Here is a 19,473-nt window from a genome sequence, read left to right on the forward strand (position 1 = left end):
AACTGTAAGAGAATTTCTGTTGTATTAAAGGACCCAATTTCTGATCATTTTCTATGGAAGCCCTAGGAAACAAACACTGTGGTTATGGTAGGATTTGAACTTAAGTGTTAACCTGAACACTTGATCAGTAACCCATAAGTCACATTTCAAACCAGCTCTGTACTTTCCAATGCATTAGTTCAGTGCGTTCATACTCCCAAATTCAATGACCCAGAGTATTCGAGTTTTTAGAAAAAGTACACACACACACACACACACACACACACACACACACACACACACACAATATGCTTCAAAGACGTGGAATGACCACCAACTCTCAAGGAAAGAACAAAAAGAAAAGGACAAATTTCCACTGCAACCCTGATCAAGCAAGCTCTGGGGATAAAAACGTCAGACATGAAATGTGAAACCAGAGAATTGGAACTCTTTTGCTTTGTGATGATATTTTATTAACATAGAGCCTTTTATCTCTGGATTCTAGACAACTTTTAAAAGGGAGTGAGTTCTGTTCTGGTCCTCATGAGATGAAACCATGGGAGACTAGGGAGATGGGAGGGAGAACTGAGGTTAAGATATTTGCCCCTTTTTCCCAGACTCAGTCGACAAACCAGAAGTAGTCCAGACTTTTGCGCATCAGCTTTAAGACCTTCTCAAAGTTCCTCCTACCCCATTCGAATTTTCCTTGATGAAACTGCCTCCCTTATTTCTAGACAATCCAGAGAACTCCTACACATCCTTCAAGTCCCATTTCCTAGTAGGACCCTTCCCTGACCTTCCGGACCCCGTGCACTCCTACAAAGCAATATTGACTTTTTTTTAACTTCTTATATATACACTCTAGTTTGTATGCTCCTCAAATACACCTTAATGATACTTTATACTATTTAGTTTTTTATGGGTCTGTCTCTCCCTTAGAAAAGTGATTCTTAACCGAAGACCTTATAGAAAGTCCATGGAAGGGCTTTGGGGAAGTTATCAAACCTTTGAAACTGCAAAATTTCATGTGAATATAGCTTAAGGAATAGGTAGCTTCGTACCTTTCCGGAGTTGTCAAAGAACCTTGAGACTCATACCCATTTAAACTCCCTGACACTAAAAATTAAGTCTCTGAGATTTTTCTATTGCTGTTACCTGGCTCAATGCAGACACATGACTACTGTCTGTTGCCACACTGTTGCAGAAAACTTTAATGGAAATGTAGTCTGAGAGACTGAGTTGCTCTGATTTCATGTCTGAATCATTGCAGCTATGAGTGAAGAACCTTAAAAGCTCCAAATCTGACTCACAGCTAGTTCTCCTTCCCAGACAACAGAGGTCAGGTGCCTATTCTATGAAGGAGTCCAACACTTTAAATAGCTATTATCCCTGGCTTTCAGAATCTTCTGACTCTTTAGTTGTCTCAGCAATGCAACACCCAAGACTGTATCTTAGAGCTATATTGGCATGAATATGCCTGGATATGGAGGTAAACACACACACACACACACGCACACACACAAATAGACTCAGTTAGAATGTCTATCAATAGACTCTATTATCTTTTGGAACAAAGACCAGCAGAATATTTGTAAAGGGCTGGGAGAGTCAATATTTTAGGCTTCAGTGGACATCTAGCTTTTCGGTTTCAACCACCATTACCCACTTCTAACATCTTACTGTGAAAACAGCCACAGAGAGTGTGCACATGAATGGGCGTGCTCGTGTACCAATAAAACTTTATTTACAAAAGCAAACAGGGAACTGGATTTAACCAGTAAGTCACAATTTGCTGGCCCTTGCCATAGAATACTATACAGCTGTTAAAAAAGAAGAGTGAAAATGCCCACAATTGTGTAAATTTCCAGCACAAGATAGCCAGCATCTCATGTGACCTATTCTGTTTTAAGCATGTTACCGGTCTTATTTTACTTAATGCCCACTTGTAACCATTTACCTATTGTACCCATCGTTCTGCAGGGGGAGTGACCAGCTTTGCCAACTCAGACAGGTGGTGTGGCCCCTCTGAGCTTCAGTTTTCAAGCTTGTAAAGCAGGCACAAGAGAGTGCTGCTGTCTGTAGAGCAGGAATGCTGGCTAAGTTACTTACATCATGGAAACACAATTACATTTATAGTTCCCATCTCTTCAACTTGTTTTCAGTGAGCCACTTTTCAACTTCGAGACAGTATAAAGAAAGAGAGGCTTAAATAGTTTCCGTTCAGAACATTTTCTCTGAGGGTGCAGACATCTCAGACACAATTAACTTGAGTACTTTTTTTCACACATGGTGTGGTGGTATGGCAATGTCTATTATCTTATGTGTGATGAATGAAAGCCGTTAATATAAACAGTGAGAGGACAACACTCTGATGTTCCCAGTGGCTGCTAATTAAGGAGGTGCTGCTCATTTTCAGGATGAAGAGGGAACTGCCCTGTCTTAGCTGTCTGTAGTCATTTATCAAGCAGTGAAATTTTAAGGACATGACCCAGAAAGAACATGAAAATAAAACAGCCTCTTCCTTAGAATAATAGTAATAATGATAACTATACTAGAGTGGACTAGAAGCTTCCATGTGCTGGGTACGAGTTAAGTGCTTTGCAGACATATCCTTACACAATCCTCTCAACAGTCCTTCCGGTAAATCTCTATGTGGGCATTCGACTCTCAGCAGAGGTAACTGGTCTTCTAGCATGTGAGTCCTGGGCTATGAAAAAACACTAACCATGACCTAGTTAAAGAAGCAAGCTTGGGATTTTGCAGAAACTTCTTGTGGTGTTCTCTGTATTTTATAGATTCCGTCTATGGAGGGGTATAGGAATAAGTGTTGGAAGGAAACCTACAAACACATACGAGCACAGACATATGTGTGCAGATACACACACCGAAACACACACACACACATCACAGTCTGCTTGAGAAAGAGTTTGTATCCGTGAAATGTAAACTCCATGAGCCTGTAATAATATTGATTATGAGATACCGCCAGCACGAGAGCACAGCAGCAGAAACAACACCCCCTCTGTGTTAGATCTCAGGTTGCACACCAGTTTCCCTGAGCAGGACGCACACCGGCCTGTCTTTTCCCATTTGCTAGCGCTGCAGCGCTCACCGGAATGGAGTGCAAGGGCGAGCCTGGGGATTACATGGGAAGTAAAAGTCACGGGGCCGCGTGATTGATTAGGTGGGGCGCGTGGAACAAGATGAGGTTAAATGGGATTCCAAGATTTTTCTAGTTTGATTGAGACGATGGCTGATCATGCCACAGGTGAGCTGGGAAACAGAGGGAGCAAGCGTGGGTTTGGGGGCAGGTGATGAGCTCCATTTCGGACTTTCCAAGCTTGAGGTGCCTGGGGGACTTCCAGGAGCAGATGTGAGGGGACCCATCCAGGGAAGAGGCATGTTAAGAGCCAAGGAGTGAACTAAGGGGGAACTGTGGGACAGACTCACGCCAGAGGTGAGCAGAGGAAGAGAAGCGAAAGTCTGAGAAGGAAAAGAAAGAAGAGATTCACTATCTCACAGAAGGATGGCAGGATTAAGGAGGAGGAAGGAGGGCCTGGATGGGACATCTGTAATGGGGCGTGGCACACAGCAGCCCTCAGGACCCTTGTCGTTAATTACGGTCTCCAAAACGCGCCTCCCATAACCTAGACTGGAAGACCTCCATCAGCTTCTTTTCTTTTAAAAGGTTTTATTTATTTGAGAGACGACATGAGCTGGAGGGAAGGACAGAGGGAGAGGGAGAAGCAGGCTCCCCACCAAGCAGGGAGCCCGATGTGGAGCTGGATCCCAGGACCCTGAGATCATGACCTGAGCCGAAGGCAGACGCTTAACGGACTGAGCCACCGCAGACGGATTTAAATCCGATCTCTAGGACCTCCTGGCTGTGTGACTTTAGGTAAGCCTCTTAACCTCTCTGAGCTTGAGGATTATGAGCCATCGATCAGGACTAGTGATCTCTGCCCCTGAAAGCCGTTCGGAAGCTCTCAGCTTCCGTTCTCAGCACCACCTTTTTCTTTTTTTCTCCCCGCCTTATTGTGTATGCTTGTATGTGCCGGGGTGGGGGTGGGGTGGGGGGCAGCGAGGGAAGGGTCGCACATCTGTGGTTACAAGTGACAGAAAACTACATACAAAGGGATTTTATGGGCTCAGGTCCCTGAAAATTCCAAGAGAAGAACTGGCTTCGGAGAGACACTGGGACTCAGGTGTTCTTTCTCCAGCCCAGCTTCCCCTCGGGTCCGCTCCACTCCGACAGGGACGTCACGTCACGTCAAGCGGGGCCTGCACAGGCCTCCGCTGACTCCGTCCTCTTAGCCGCAGTCACCTGCAAGAGCATCTCCCCCGGGAGTTCCGGAAAGAAGCCTCAGCATCTAGTTTCCATTGGTTCCAAATGCCCCCGACCTCCGTCACATGATCAGCCATAACCAATCGCTGGCCAGCAACACTCTCATGGGCTGGGCCTGAGTGGATCACATGACATCTCCGGAAGTCAGCTTGCCGAGGACCCAACGTGGGCCAGTTCGGCCGCTTCCGGGGAGAATCCCGGTTCTGCTCCAAAAGCTAATGACAGGACATTGGGCTTGGACCCTCCACGCAGGACAATTCCGTGTTTTTGTGCCCGGATTTCAGCTAGCTCCTCACTTCATAAACGTGTTTGGGTTTAGTTCTACCCTATTCATTCTTTAATAAGGTTTATAAATTCAGGAAAGACGCACCGAGCGAGCATCGACTGCCCGCGGAGCGTCGTTCTTGCCGCGGCGGGCGCTGCAGAGCGGCCTCGGCCGGCATCCCTAGCTCCCGACTCCCTCCCTGGGAACTTGAGAAGGAGGCCTTCAGTCTCTGCTGACTCAGCCTGTCACCAGGGACCTCTGACACCCCCTGGCCTTTCCCGGAACCTTAAAAAGGAAGAGGAGAGAGCTTCAGAGGGCAGGTTTAAAATTAGAAGGGAGTACAACGCTGCCTGTGGTTCTTGAACGTCAGCCATTCGGGAGGATTGGGAGATAAGGTGGTCAAGGGACAGGAAGCATTTATTTAAGATTCCTATCGCACTGGGAAGCTGGAGGGGGAGTTTAGTTCAGGGGAAGAACAGGATGTTGCCAGGATCCGGGGCAGGGCCAGCAGCAGGGGGGCACGGAGGGAACAGAGAGTGGAAAAGGAGAGCTAGTCAGCCAGGGTGGAAGGCGAGAAGGTTTGGAGAGGTCCCAGGCAGGAAGTCAGCCCCCCAAAGAGGCCCCCCTTGGGAGTTCAGATCTCCTCAGTAATAGATGGGGAGAGAGATCTTCTCTTCGAAGACTTGGCGTCTTCTCAATGAGGCTGGCGTGTTTCTGGGTGGTCCACGAAGAGGGGAAATGTCCTTTAACTCTAGTGTGGACTCTTGAGTCACTGTTCCCCTGGAGTCTTTCTGCTGGTCTCCCAGTGTGGAGGCCACCACCCTGCGGTTCCACCTTGCCCTTGAAGGCTGCAGGGAGTCCCAGCCCGACCAAGCCCCTGTGATCAATCCTCCTCCCATACTCATGGGGCTGGGGCCAGGGGGCTGAGGGCCAGTCTGCCCTTTGTCACAAAGCTTCTTCGGTTTTCAAACAAACAAACAAACAAACAAACAAAACTCTTATCAAAACATGCAACTCTAGTGAACGAAATCCATAAAGAGACCACACAAAACAAATAAAATGACCTACAAACACCAGGGAAGAAATAGATTCATAATCAAATGACCCACAACGGCATTGTTGGGGCGAGGCAGACACTGCCGTGAGCCTTGGACATCCACTGGCTGGTTTTAATCCTTTCGGCAACAATAAAAGGGACTGTCTGCATGTCACAGTTTAGTCCAAGATACCAAGGCACACAGGGGTTAAGTTCCCTGTCCAAGATCCCAGCTGCTAAGTGACAGACTGTAGAGGGGAAAAGATTGCACTAATAACTTAAACGATAAGAGCCTGTGTTTGCAGCTGACCCAACTGGCCTCTGGCAAGTCACCTCCCTGGGCCTCAGTTTCCCTCCTCCAGACAGTGGCGATACAATGGGACCCACACCACAGGGCTGCAGAAAGTGTTTAGCAAGATCATATACGGTTAGTGTGGTGTGTTGTATTTATTAAAAGTGCAGTTAGTGGCGCCCTTGTATTAGCATTGTTTTGAAGGTCCCACGGATCTACTATACCAGGGCTCCCTGCTTACATCAATCAGAAGTTGTAACGTATCCACTCATGACGACAGAGATCAGAGGTTCCCAAGGAGCCAGGTTGAGCTGTGCCCCACCCCCCTGCTCTTCTAGCTTCTTCTGCAGGCACAGCTAACAAGACCCGGGGGGGGGGGACCTCCCACTCATCCACATCCAAGCCTCTGGGGAAACATCTGGACCACAGGGGCTGATCAATGATGAAGTATTTACTCAGCTCCACACCCACAGTCCAGCTGGAGGGACACCCTTGGGTTCAAAGCTACAGGCTTCCAGGAAACGGGGCTGAAGCTCAAGGTCATCAGTCACTCAGTAATTGCCCACCTTGTCTCTGGGGACAGTCTAGAGCTCTCGCATGGGAAATTCTCCTTTCTCATTCCCAGGGAGAATGCTCCTCTTTCAAGTTCATGTTATTTCTATGTTATTCCATGTTATTACTATGACTGCTCTGATTTTTGCCACCATGATGGAGTACACACTATGCTCAGGCCCGTGAGCTAAGGACTCACGGAATCCTCATTATAAGGCTCAGCATTAGAATTTTTATTCTTATTTTACAGCCTGTTCAGAATGGGAATTCACTTTCCTGAGATCACACAGCTGGAAAGTAGAAGATCTGGGGTTTGAACCCAAGCAGTGTGGCTCCAGAGTCTGTGCCTTAAGAGGGGTTCTGCTGACCGGGTCTAGAGGCAAACAAAAGCAACCTCCCCTCCTCTGCTCTTCCTTGCCTGGACCAAGGATATGTCATTGAGAGGTCAGGTAACAGGACCTATTGATGTGAGGAGGCAGGCAGGATCACACAGATCACAAATGTGGGGGAGTTGCAAATCTCCAAGGATCTCATAAAGAAACTGGGTGGAAAACATTTCAGTGAGAGGGACCCACATGTGCATAGGTCCTGGGGTAGGAACAAACTCATCTTTCTCTCTTTCATTTCTAGGTCTCCTCTGCTGAAACACGTATCTACCATCTGGTTCTCCACTCACCCAACTTTGGAACACAGTTAAACATCACCTCCTCCAGGAAGCCTTCCCTGCACCAAGTTAGCCTGAGTCCCCTGTCCTTGCTATTATTGCTCCCATTCTTCTTCACAAAACATTGTGCAATTCTATTTAATTAACTGCCTTGAATGCTCATTTACTGTTGCTCTCCTATATGAGATTACAAGCTCTACCTAGTCAGGGGATAATGTTTGCCTTGTATTCTCTATGTAACAGTGATGCATAACAGGTTCTCCAGTAAACGTTCATTGACTGGCTCGTCTGATGAGACCACATTGAGAAAACTTTATTCAAATCTGGACACACTTGCTTACTAGGGGAAAGAAGTACGTGTCCCTTCTTGGGGAGGAAGGCTTCACCCCTGGAGAAATGCACAAAGAGACATATCCAAGTATGTCTGCAACAGAATTTTTATGATAGAAAAAAATTGGAATCAACTTAGATGCCCACCAACAGGGGACTGGATATAGGTAAATCCATACAGGTACATGTTTTAAGACTGCAACCAAAGTAGATGAACCATAGCTCTGTGTGTCAACAGGGGGACTTCTTGAAAACATGATGTGGAGAGAAAGTTCTGGTCATGAAGTGACTCATATCCCAGCTGAGAAATTAAAAATACCCAAGAGGTTCTCTATATTTTTAAGAATTCATATCAAGTGTGTAAAAACAATATTAAAGTGAGATTATGTAATCTCAATTCACGACAGTCTGTGTGGGTGATTGGAGCTAGGAAAGACTCAACAGCAAGAGGAATTTGACTTCCCTGTGATGCTCCCACTGTACGTAAGAACTATGAATTCATGTGTTATTGGGTAACTTTAAGATGTACACATAGAAAAGAGAGGCAGTTAGAAAATATGCCGAAATGTCCATAATGGTTAATTCTGGATCGTAGGGACAGGGGTGGGTCTTTTCTTATTTGTATTTTTTTTAAAATTCTTTAATCTCAGAAAGCATGAGAAGGGGGCGAAGGAAGAGGAAGAGGAGGATGTACAAGGGAGAAGACACAGGACCTAAGGGGTTTGAAAACGGGCTAAGATACAATCACTGTGGGAATTGAACTTCTTGACCCAGGAAAAATGCAAACCCATCTTCGCATATATTCAGGGGGAAAAAATTGGGCAAAAAAAATTGTGCCGGGGATGGGCGCCCCTAACCATCCCTCCCCACGTTGTTCAAGGGGCAGCTGTGTTCCATTTTAATTACATTTTATGCATTAACTCCCTTATTTGAACATTTGATTTATTTGTTTGACAGAGAGAGACACAGCCAGAGAGGGAGCACAAGCAGGGGGAATGGGAAAGGGAGAAGCAGGCTTCCCGCTGAGCAGGGAGCCTGAGATGCGGGGGGGGGGGGGGGGGGGGGCTCAATCCCAGAATCCTGGGATCATGACCTGAGCCGAAGGCAGACAGTTAACGGCTGAGCCACTCAGACACCCCTCATTCCCTTACGTGGAGATAAATAAGCTGGTTCAAACTTTTTGCTGTGACAGTGGAGCTATGGATACTTCTGTACTTTTTTTTAATGCAACTCTGGGTAGTAGGAAGAGCACATTTTCTCTTCTAAGAGATTGTGTCCACGTGTCGGAAAGTACTAGGTATCTGTGAGCTGTCTGGGAATAGCCTAGGCCACTTTGCAGGATCTCTGGAAGTGTGCAAGCCTCAGCTGGACAGCCTTTTGGCAGCGCTATAGTGGAGGGGGACACCAGCCCTAAATAGTCATTAGGGTTCTTTCCAAGTGTGCGATCCTACAATCTCTCATCTCCCTGCAGTGGGACATCCACTTAAAGCAACTCACGCCAAGAGCCCCAGCTGCAGTGAGGAGGGAAAGTCTTCTTTTCTACAGGTTTGGAGATGCTGACACGGGACGTTTTTGCAAAATCACATGTCTCTTGTTCCTATTGTTGTGCTACATTTTATTTGAGCTAAAGACATACTCACTAAATCCCTGGTGTTTGGTCAGGGTTTGGAATGAATAGGCTTGGGTCCAAAGCCTGGGTCCGTACCAAGTAGGTGCACGATATGGGGATGTTCTTGAACTTCACCTTGCCTGTCTTCTCATCTGTAAAATGGGCATATTCAAGCCCTGACCAAAGCATCACACTTTTTCAATGGTTCTCCCAGTTGATGGATATAAGACACTCCAGTGGGGGTGGGGGATGGAGGGGAGAGGCAGGTTCACAGGGCAAGCTGGCTGTCCCAGAGATGCGGAGGTTCGGAGTCGTCTTTGCCCTTGGGCAGGAAGGAAGTTCACGGTTTAGCCAATCCATCACACCCATTGCTGTGGCCAGGACAACCTTTTGTTCAGCGTTTTATCTTTTTCAAAGCATATCCATTATCTCATCTGTTCATCAAAGGCCCCTGCAAGGAAGTCAAGCCGAGGATGGGCCCAAGGAGAGATGACTCAGGAATCTTAAAGTCAAGGCCAGAAGCCTCTCTGTCAAGCAGCCCACTGGGCTGAGTTTCTCCACTGATCTTGGCCTGGGAGGAGGGTTAGGCTTTCCAGGCCAAGCCTGAAATACCCACAGAGAGGCTTCCTTTCCCCTGATGGTGGACTATGCTCTCCAGCCCAGCCAGATGGGCTGCAGATGTGAGCTCTGGGTTGCAAGAGAGGCCTAGGGAACAGGCAGGGCTCAGCCTCTTGCAGGGGATGTCAGGCCCTGAGCCTGGTCCTATGGGGCCATAGAAGCATCATGCAGGGATCCCGTGAGCTCAAGTTCCCAGTCAGAAAACAGGACAATGGTGCTGAAGATATTGTCCTGCTTCTGGGATGCTGGTAGCTGTCCATCTGAGATCATCTCAGGCAGCATCCTTCTCATCTTGTAGCCCCCAGGTCAGCGTGGACATAAGCCACAACCTCATGTCAGCCCTGCAGCCCAGCCAGCCCTGGAACATCCGCCGGGTCACTGACCAGCTGCTTCTTCCAATGGCTTAGGTGCCCCTTGCCTTGCCCTTTTCGGTCTGTTCCAAAATTCTGGGTCCCTTCCTTCGAGTCATCTTCAAGAGTAGCCAGCGTTGACTTTTATCCTAGCAGACCAGTTGCCACCATCAGCCCACTCGGCATGGGACCATTTGGAGCTCTGCCTGGCAAAGGATAGTTCCCTGCGTCCCAGAGAGATCTTGGGGGCTCTGCTTCCAGATGGGCCTGCATTCCACCTTCCATGCTGCGTGACTTTGGAAAAGCCTCATCCCCTCTCCGACCTTAGCTTTCTTATTGGTAGAACGTGGGGAATCAATCTTTACCTCTCAGGGCTGTTGGGAAGGTTGAAGAAAACATGTGTAAGTGCCTAACACAGTGCCTGGTGAGGAGTCCGTGCTTCCCACAGGGCCCTTGTTGTTCTGGTTAGTATTAGCAGTGCTGTTTCAGTGATTTTTCTGTTTTCCTTAGGCAAAGCCACTCTGTTTCTTAAACCCGGCCTGGAACTATGACTTATCTGAAAATGATCTCTTTCTTCAAAGTCTGAAGTCCTGTCTGAGAGGCCAGCCCACCAGGCCACCAGTGTCCATTTCCAGAAAAAACAAAACAAACAAACAAACAAACAACAAACAACAAAAACAAAAACTAACAGAAACCGTGTGAGAGAAGCCTTTGGACTGTTTGGGGAATGTTCACAAAGGGAGGGCTGGCAGGGGGCAACAGAGGTTTGCCCAACTCGAGGAAGAGCCTGACGGAATGAATGTGCACATCAAAGAGAGGCATGGCTTCAAAGGCCGGTCTGCCCTCGCAGCCAGCAGTCAGGCCAAGTGGTTCACTTGGGGACAAAGCCAGAGGACACGATCTGAGGAGCTGGGGGTCGGGGAGCAGGCACCTCTCGGCCGCGAGAGTGTATCTCTGGAGTCTTCTCCCCACCCAGCATTCCCCAGTTCGGTCAGGGGTCCTCCCTCCAAGGCCCCAGACCCTCAAGGTCTCCGTGAACAGAATTCAGGGCATCTGTGACCTTGGTGGGGAAGAAAATCTATCACATCTTGGTTGTCACTAACCTCGAGCTGAAATGTATCGTTTCTTTCCATGATGAACGCAGGCACGTGACAGGAGGGACCGTCCCCCATGACCTTGGTACCAGTAGAAATCACAGATCTTGGCTTGCCTCCCCGATGGTGTCACAGAGACTTCAGCGTCTCTTAATCTCCCAACACCTGTGCCATCGTGGTGGGTTACGACTCGTTGTTTCAAGAATTGTTGGACAAAAAAAAAAAAAAAAAAGAATTGTTGGACGCATCCAAATGGCTCTCCTCTGATGACTGTATTCGAACCTCATCCATCTCCTTACAGATCTAGATATTTCATTTTATGGATCTAGTCTGAGTTCTTTGTTTTGAAGAAATATATCAAGGGGAGAATTGCTGGGTGAGATGGGAATCTAGACCCAGGGTAGGCAAACTAGCTGCTGCCTGTGTTTGTAAATAAAGTTTTATTGGAACACAGACTTCAGTGAACTGCTGCAAAGTCTCTAGCATACACACACACACACACACACACACACACACACACGATTAAGAATCCCTCTGTTGGCCTCAGTTTTCTTGTCAATGAAATGGACATTAAGAATGCCTTCCTTTCTGGCAGATTTGGAAGATCACTTATTTCAATGGGTGTGAAGGCACCGTAAAGGAGATATTTAGGCAACGCTAGCCTCCTTCTTCATGCTCAATGGGCTGTGCTCTTCCAGTCCGGGGCCAAGAACTGGTGTGTTTGCCACCTGCTTTCTGTGGCCTCCCAGGCAGGACCTCTGGCCACGCGCTCGCTCACACGGGTCTCGAGGCATGAAACACCCCTCCCGCTCTGCCGTGACACATGTCCAGGGAGACGGAGGTTGACAAGGCCACAAATATTTGAACTATCCTCGGGATAACACAGGGCATTGACCCCAAAGTATGTGCTACATCGGCCGAAAGTTTATCCTAGAATAACAAACGTGACAGCTAGCAAAGTGAGCAGGGGAAAGGGTCCGATAAGATAAAAGGCACCCAGGGAGTCCAAAGGCACAGCCCCCTGCAGGGAGGGAGAAATCCAGGACCAAGCGTGGCATCAGGGGAGCAAGGCTATGGAGTCAAACAGTTCATTTTCTAGAAAGTTCCCAGCAACCGGGCATGGTGTGTGAAGCATGTATACACCCAAATTGGTTTCTGTGTGACCCTGGGTAGCTGTGATAGCAAGCGGCTAAGCTTACCATGTGGCTAAGAAAATTCAGAGGGAACATTGTAAAACACTCAATGTGTATTTCTGTACTTGGAACAGAGTAAGCCTTCAGCAAATGCTGCTCTCATTGTTCTTAACTATTAACGTCGTTATACTGACACATGCTGTCTAGTTGTTCGACTCTCAGACTCAGTGATCAGACCACCTGCTCTGCCAGTTAAAATTATGTGTCCTTGGGCTGCTTTATCTTTTTGTATCTCTGGGGTGTTTTTGTTTTTGTTTTTGTTTTGTTTTGTTTTTTTAACCATGCTCTGAGATAGCACCTAATAGGGTGGTTGTGGGAATTAATTAAGATCATATGTGAAAAAGGCTTAGGCCAGAGCCTGATCCAGGGCAAACACAGAATAAATATTAGTAATAACTATTACTGTCATCATCATATATCATTACCAAATGGACATGGAGGAAGGGCACCCTGGGGAAGAGACAAATCAGGGGAGAATCTCTGGATGACACAGATGTCTAGCAGACTCTCTAATCTCTGTGTATATAAATAAAGTTTTATTGGAACATACCTATGCTCATTCATTTATTCACCATCTCCCACTGCTCTCACGCACAACAGCAGAGCTGAGTGCTCTCTGGCACTTTTAGGAAAAAAATCTGCCATCCCCTGGTGTGGAGAAATGGTGGTATCCTGAAAAGATGCTCCAAGAAGTTGCTAATGAGCTACATTACCTAAGTCAGTTATTATTTATCTGTTGATTAATTTATCCTGCTGGGATGAATAGTTTCCATTCTTCAGTCCATCCATCCATCTATCTACCTCTCCACTCTTTTATTCATTCAGTAAATATTCAGAAATTGCACTAAATCCTACAACAGAGAAATGATCTAAGTCTGATAAAGGGAGGTTGACAAGTGAATGGATAATTATGATTCAGGGTGGCAGTCGGACCCAGGTCACACTGTGCTTTCTGTGAACTAGAAAAAGATGCCCTGTCTGAGAAATCAAGGTTTGGCAAATTGATAGCTCTCAGCCCCTATCTGCTACTTTGGCTGAACTCTTTGTGCAGTGCTCAACCTGCACAACCTTGTGTGGTGGCCCTGAGAGGAATCACTCCTGTGTGCAAGTGGGATCTAAGGAGAACCAGGGAGGAAACCAGTTTAAGGGTATCAAGTGAAGCTTCAAAGAGGAGGAAATGGGTGCTATCTTGAGAGGGGAGAAAGGGGGCAGGGAAATAAAAGGAGACAAGGCACAAGGAAGGCCTTCCTAGGTAGAGAGAGACATGTGAGTGGAGAGAGATGCCTGGAAGAGGGTGAGAAGGGGCTTTTTGGGGTCTCGCACTGCAAAGAGTACATGTGACTACATCATCAATTTCCACCAGAGTAATTTCAGCTCACCCTTATCTCATCAGCTCCCCTTAATTTTATATTCTGACCACAACTCAAATCTGCTCACTTGTCTCCATCCTCACCACCACCTTCTAGATCAGGCTACTAGGCCTCCACCTGTGCAACTGCCAAAACTGTTTCTGTGGTTTCCACACATCTCCTCTGCTTTGTAGTCAGGGATTGCTTTGAAATCAGCTTAATCAAGGTACTTCCTTTCTCTAACATTTCCCTCGGGTCCTCTGTGCTCCTCTTGGATAGCACATTAGGTAGGTCCAGCTCCTTAATGTGCTATCCAAGGGTGTTCCTGGCTCAATCTCTCCTTCCCTTGCCCACCCAAATGCTGCCCTAGTGCCTCTTTTTCTCTAAGCCCTCACACATTGGAACTTCTGTTTCTCATCTTTCACATGAATTAGCCAAGTAAATATGTATATTTATGGTGTGCATATATATGTATTTATAACACTATATAGGTAGTTCTCTATGTGAAAACACTACTATCTATCTGTCTATCATCTATCTATCATCTTTCCATCCATCCATCCATCCATCCACGCATCCACCCAACCACTTACATATAGAGGTCTATATGGTGTTTGCATATAGAAAGAAGTATAGATATAGGTAGAGTTACAGACACAGACAAAGACACGGACTTCAAGTTGCCCCATTTCAGGGAAACCCACCTAGAAACCTCCTAACTGGTTTCCCAGTTTTTGTCTTGGCTTCCTGCAACCTATTCTCCAAGAACTAGCCAAAGGGATCAGATCATGTCACTGCCCAGGTCAAAACCCTCCCACGACTCTCCGTCTCCCTCAGAATGGAAGCTCCAAGCTGTTCCATGGTCTGCATGGCCCTATAAAGAAAACTTAACCTGTATTATTTCTCTAAGGTCATCTCTCACTGGCTTTCTCCCTCATTTCAGTCCATCCAATAGCCTCCATGCAATTCCTCAGACATTCCATATGCACTCTCACCCTAGGATTCTTGCACTGGCTGTCCCTTCTGTCTGGAATACCCTTCCCACAAATATTTGAGTTACTGTCTCTCTTCCTCTCTTACCTCTTTTGGGACTGTTTTTGAAATGTTACTTTCTCAGAGCCATCTTCTCTCATCACCCTATTTAAAAGGACGAACCACTTCCCAACCACTTAAATCTTTCTTTCATATTTAATTGCACATTTTAACCCACAACATAATTTAATCATTATTCTTCTAAAATCTGTTTTCATTATCAAGAAATTTCCATGATAGTAAGGGCTTGTGCTTGTTTTGTTTAGTGTCATATCTCCAGCAACTCCAATAATCCATAATAGATGTGCAAGTATTGCTTGGGAAATGAATGACTCACCTCCTTTAGTGTAATTAATATAACTTTATTAATGCATCCACAATCACTTTGATGACTTTTTTTTTTTTTTAACCAAGTCTTATTACTAGTGTTCACTAATGTTTTGGTTCTCCAGATCTAATGGTTTTTGTGTCTTTCTGTGTGTTACATATCACTGCAGTGACTCAGAGAAAATTTCTATGCTCCCCAAAGCCAACAGTGTAGATAGGGTTAACCCGAGGCCTTACCACCCACTGGGTGTCCCAGAGATCCTCCTCTTGTCCTGACTTGTTGACTTTCTGTCTTCCTCGGGATTTTCTGTAGTTTGTTTAACTTGGACTGTTTTTTCTCTGTTTTCTCCCTGTTGTTTGCTGCCCTGAGCCTCTGGTTTTGAAGTCGGCCGACCCATGGCCTCGACACCATCACCTCACCTCCAGCCACCAGCTATGTTCCACACGCCACCAACACTTTGGCCAGGGGGAGGGGAAAGATGGCTCAATCATCTCATTGCAGGCCAGCACCCAGCCTGGATCAGCCTGACGGACGATGGTATCGACAGTCTGGCTGACCCTTGTTCGACAGGCTGACATTGCCCCATATTTCACAGGCCGACGTTGGATGTGCATCAAAGAGACTGCCGGGTCACCAAACAGCTAATTAAGGCAATAAAGAGACAGAAGCCAAGTTGCCCCTTTCCCCCTTGGGAGCCCGACACCCCTTGTAGGGAGCCTGCATGCTTCCTCTTTCTCTGGAAGGGCAGTTCAAGAGGATATTGGAAAGGGTCCCAGCAAACCCTGGGATCAGAAAGGGGACACAGTTAAAATCCAGATGCTGGGTGACCTCCCTGCCCCTCTTGATCCAGTCCTGTCTCCATCATTATTCTGTTTTTAGGAGTCCAATCTGATCTGTGCAAGGTACAGTCCCAAGGCTCAGTCCTCCGGGGAGGAATGCTGAGACAGAGCCACTTGGACTCTGATGGCATTGTTCATGACCAGGTCTGGAGAGAGCCTAGCAATTGCGGTAGTTTTTTGCCCTGTCTTCACACAAGAATCATCCAAGGAGACTTTTTTAAAGAACTTCTATTTATTCATTTGTCAGAGAGAGAGAGAGAGAGCACAAGCAGGGGGAGCAGCAGGCAGAAGGAGAAGCAGGTTCCCCTCTGAGCAAGGAGCCCAATATGGGACTCGATCCCAGGACCCTGAGGTCATGAAGTGAGCTGAAGGCAGATGCTTAACCGACCAAGCCACCCAGGCATCCCAGAGATTTGAAAAAAAAAAAAAAATACAGAATACTTGAGACCCAAACCCAGAGATTCTGAATCAGTTTTTCTTGGCTGGGCTCAGACAAAGGTTGTGTTCCAGAAGTCCTCAGATGATTCTATTACAAAGCTGGAGTTAAGAACCAACTGACCAACCAGTCCAATCTTTGCAGCAACTCTCCAAGGTTGATGCTCACTGCACCTGCATTTTAGGGATGATGAAACCAAGGCTCAGGATGGCCAAGAAACTAGGCCAAGGCCACACAGCGAGCACGTGGTGGAGCTGGGACTCATGCCCAGAGTGTCCTGCTCCAATTTCGGTGCTTTTTCTACTGCCGACATGACCAAGTTTGAGCTGGGCCTCTGGACACCTTCAATCTCACTTGCCATGACCCCAGTCACGTAGGCCTGCTGGGTCTGGCACACAGCGGGGACTTTGGAAAGATTGATCCTACTTTCCTCTCCCTGGCACCTGTTTCTTTTCTAAACCTCCCCTGTACCTGCCTTAAGGGAAGTACATGGGACATGACCTTGAGTAGCTGTTCACAAACCATCCAACAAAGAGAGTTCCAACACGGTATTCATCTGGCGGACTTTCACTGGAGAGTTATGAGTGGGATTCAGCTTCTCTTTCCTCCACAAAAACTGTTCCAACTCAGCCTTTTCCAGAGTCAGGGATTGTTCTGAAATCTTTCCTTTTCTGTGTGGTCCCTTCTCAGTACTATTTCTTGACATATCCCAAAGAAGCTGCTGATTTCAAATGTCACGAATGGCCTCAAGGGCCTCCAGTCCCTATTCCAGATGTCACCGTCAGCCCTGTCTTGGGGACCCACATCACCCCCAGCCGCGTTAGGTGGGCAACCATACAGAAGTCCTGGTCGGAGCAGACCAGGACCCACAAGGGTGATGTGTTTGCCAACACGTGTTGCATGTGCTCCAGACTGTCCCCCAGAGGGATGGGGGCTGACTTCCTATTTTTATTTCTCTTGGAGATTTCCACCAGGTGGATCCAGGCTGAGTGTTGACCTCAAGTGAAATGATGAAACCATCTGTCCTTTCTCCTGGCCAACTATGCTTACAGGTGTACCTCTGAGTACACACACATGCATTCGGATACATACACAGTCTCATCTAAGGTGATTCTGCATGCATTCAGATACATACACAGTCTCATCTAAGGTGATTCTCACATTGCACGCACAGATGTAAGGGCATGTGTGTTGCTTTTAGAGTGTGGAAATGAAAGCCCACCGAAGTGCTAAAATGATGGTCTTATAGAGATTCATTCAGGATCTACCTTTATGACCTTTCCGCAGACTTGGACAAGTTACTTCCCCTTTCTGAAACTCAGTTTCTTCATCTATAAAATGGGCGTGTGGATGGTCCCTCTCCCATAGTGTCATGAGGATAAAGCGATTCACTGCACAGGAAGTGCTTAGGATAAGGTCTGAGACACAGAGCTCCATAAAGATATTTAACACGTTTGAACCGGACGTCTTCTGTGTGTCAGACCACAAGCAGTCCTGAAAGGTGCACTGAGGAGGAACACAGAAGCCCCGGCTCTGCCACACTCCCTGCACAGTCCAGGAGTCAGATACATACAGAGCTACTAGGAACAGACAGCAACAAGCTTTATGGAGGGTCTACTGTGTGCTGGCACTGTTAGAAGATCTTGAGACACATCAGTAGACAAAACAGACAAAGTTCCATTCCTTCCAGGAGCTTATATTTTTGCAGGGAGAGATAAACATACACTAAGAAAAATACATAGATAAAATATGTATGTCAGAAGGTAACCGGTGGGACGGGAAGGGTTAGAAACTGTAAGAGAATAAAGGATTCTCCATGTGGGTGCCTGGGTGGCTCAGTCAGTTAAGCACTGGTGTTCAGCTCTGGTCATGATCTCAGGGTCCTCAGATTGAGTCCCACAGCGGGCTCCCTGCTCAACAGGGAGTCTGCTTCTCCCTACGTCCCTTTCCCCTTTCCTGCTCTCTTTCTTTAAAAAAAATAAAATATTAAAAAAAAAAAAGGTTCTCTGTGAGCATAGTGGGATCAATGGTAGCCCTTGAAGGCATGTCCACCCAGGACCTGTGAATGTGACCTTATTAAGACAAAAAGGTCTTTGCAGAAGTAATTAAGTTAAGGTTCTCATGCTGGATTATCTGGGTGGGCCCTGAACCCAATAAAAATTGTTCTTAGAAGAGAAGAGGAGGGGAGAAGACACAGGGAAGAGCTGGAAGCAAAGAGAAAGGCACCCCTCTTTGGTGGGGGGGTGTGATGTTAGGAGATGGTTCCTGGGTCCTAACTGATGGAACTGACCACCCCCACTCCCCACTCCCCGCTCTGCAGCTTCTTAGTTTAGATGGGGGGCATGGACCATTTCTTCCATGAAGCAGATAGGAAAGCCAAGAAAATAGGCAAATTGTAATTTCATCAAAGACCTCCTAGGGAGAGGTCAACTGAATCAGAAACCGGAAACCCATGAAGATATGACCTTTGGGATCCATCACTGGTCTGTCACTTACCACGTGCAGCTTTGGGAAAACCCCCTCCCCTCGGTGAGTCTGGGCCCTTGTCTGCAAAGCAGAGGTGATGCTACGGTTCGTGTGCAGAGCCTACGGGTTAGCAGGACAATCTAGGGAGTCAGGTTTGCGCGCCCCTGAGCACAGCATCCTGTGTACGGCAAGCACTCCATGAGGGACAGTGGAATTTCTTTTGCATGCTTGTTCGGACTCTGACGAATATCTCTGTGAAGATGAATGCATGTGTGTATACATATGGCCTCAACCGAAGGTCACCCACGTGTGCATGCAGGCATGTATGTGCATGCATGGGTATTCATGTTGCATGCATATTGTGTGTGCATGCGTGTTTTGTATGTGTGTGGCTGCACATATATACAGTCTCATCCAAAGTTGATTATATATATGTGGATGGAGTGCATACACACGTAAACGCATACGCACGTTGTATCTGTGTATACACATATAAACTTCTCCAGAGCCAATACATGTATGCATATATGCATGTTAGTGTATAATGTATGCATTGGCACGTGGATACCATAAACACTTGGCTATGTACATGTGTATATGTGCATGCATGCTGTGTGCACATGTGTTCATGTGTGTACACCGTATGTGCAGTGTGCGTGCATTGTGCAAGTATGTATGTGTGCATACGTGTGCAGC

At 46.9% G+C, this 19,473-nt stretch overlaps 2 long non-coding RNA genes across 2 annotated transcripts; both read left to right on the plus strand.

The window, feature by feature from the left end:
* Positions 1-3,050: 3,050 nt before the first annotated feature.
* On the plus strand, positions 3,051-5,658 carry LOC309848276. Its single transcript, XR_014302935.1, has 3 exons — positions 3,051-3,247; positions 3,668-3,877; positions 4,205-5,658. It is a non-coding gene; the product is annotated as an uncharacterized lncRNA (long non-coding RNA).
* A 1,076-nt stretch (positions 5,659-6,734) lies between these two features.
* Positions 6,735-10,686, plus strand: LOC309848277. The gene is made up of 3 exons (XR_014302936.1): positions 6,735-6,913; positions 7,100-7,942; positions 10,551-10,686. It is a non-coding gene; the product is annotated as an uncharacterized lncRNA (long non-coding RNA).
* The last annotated feature ends 8,787 nt before the right edge of the window (positions 10,687-19,473 follow it).

The sequence above is a fragment of the Mustela nivalis genome (genome assembly GCF_964662115.1).
Source record: "Mustela nivalis genome assembly, chromosome: 14".
Classification (NCBI taxonomy): Eukaryota; Metazoa; Chordata; class Mammalia; order Carnivora; family Mustelidae; genus Mustela; species Mustela nivalis.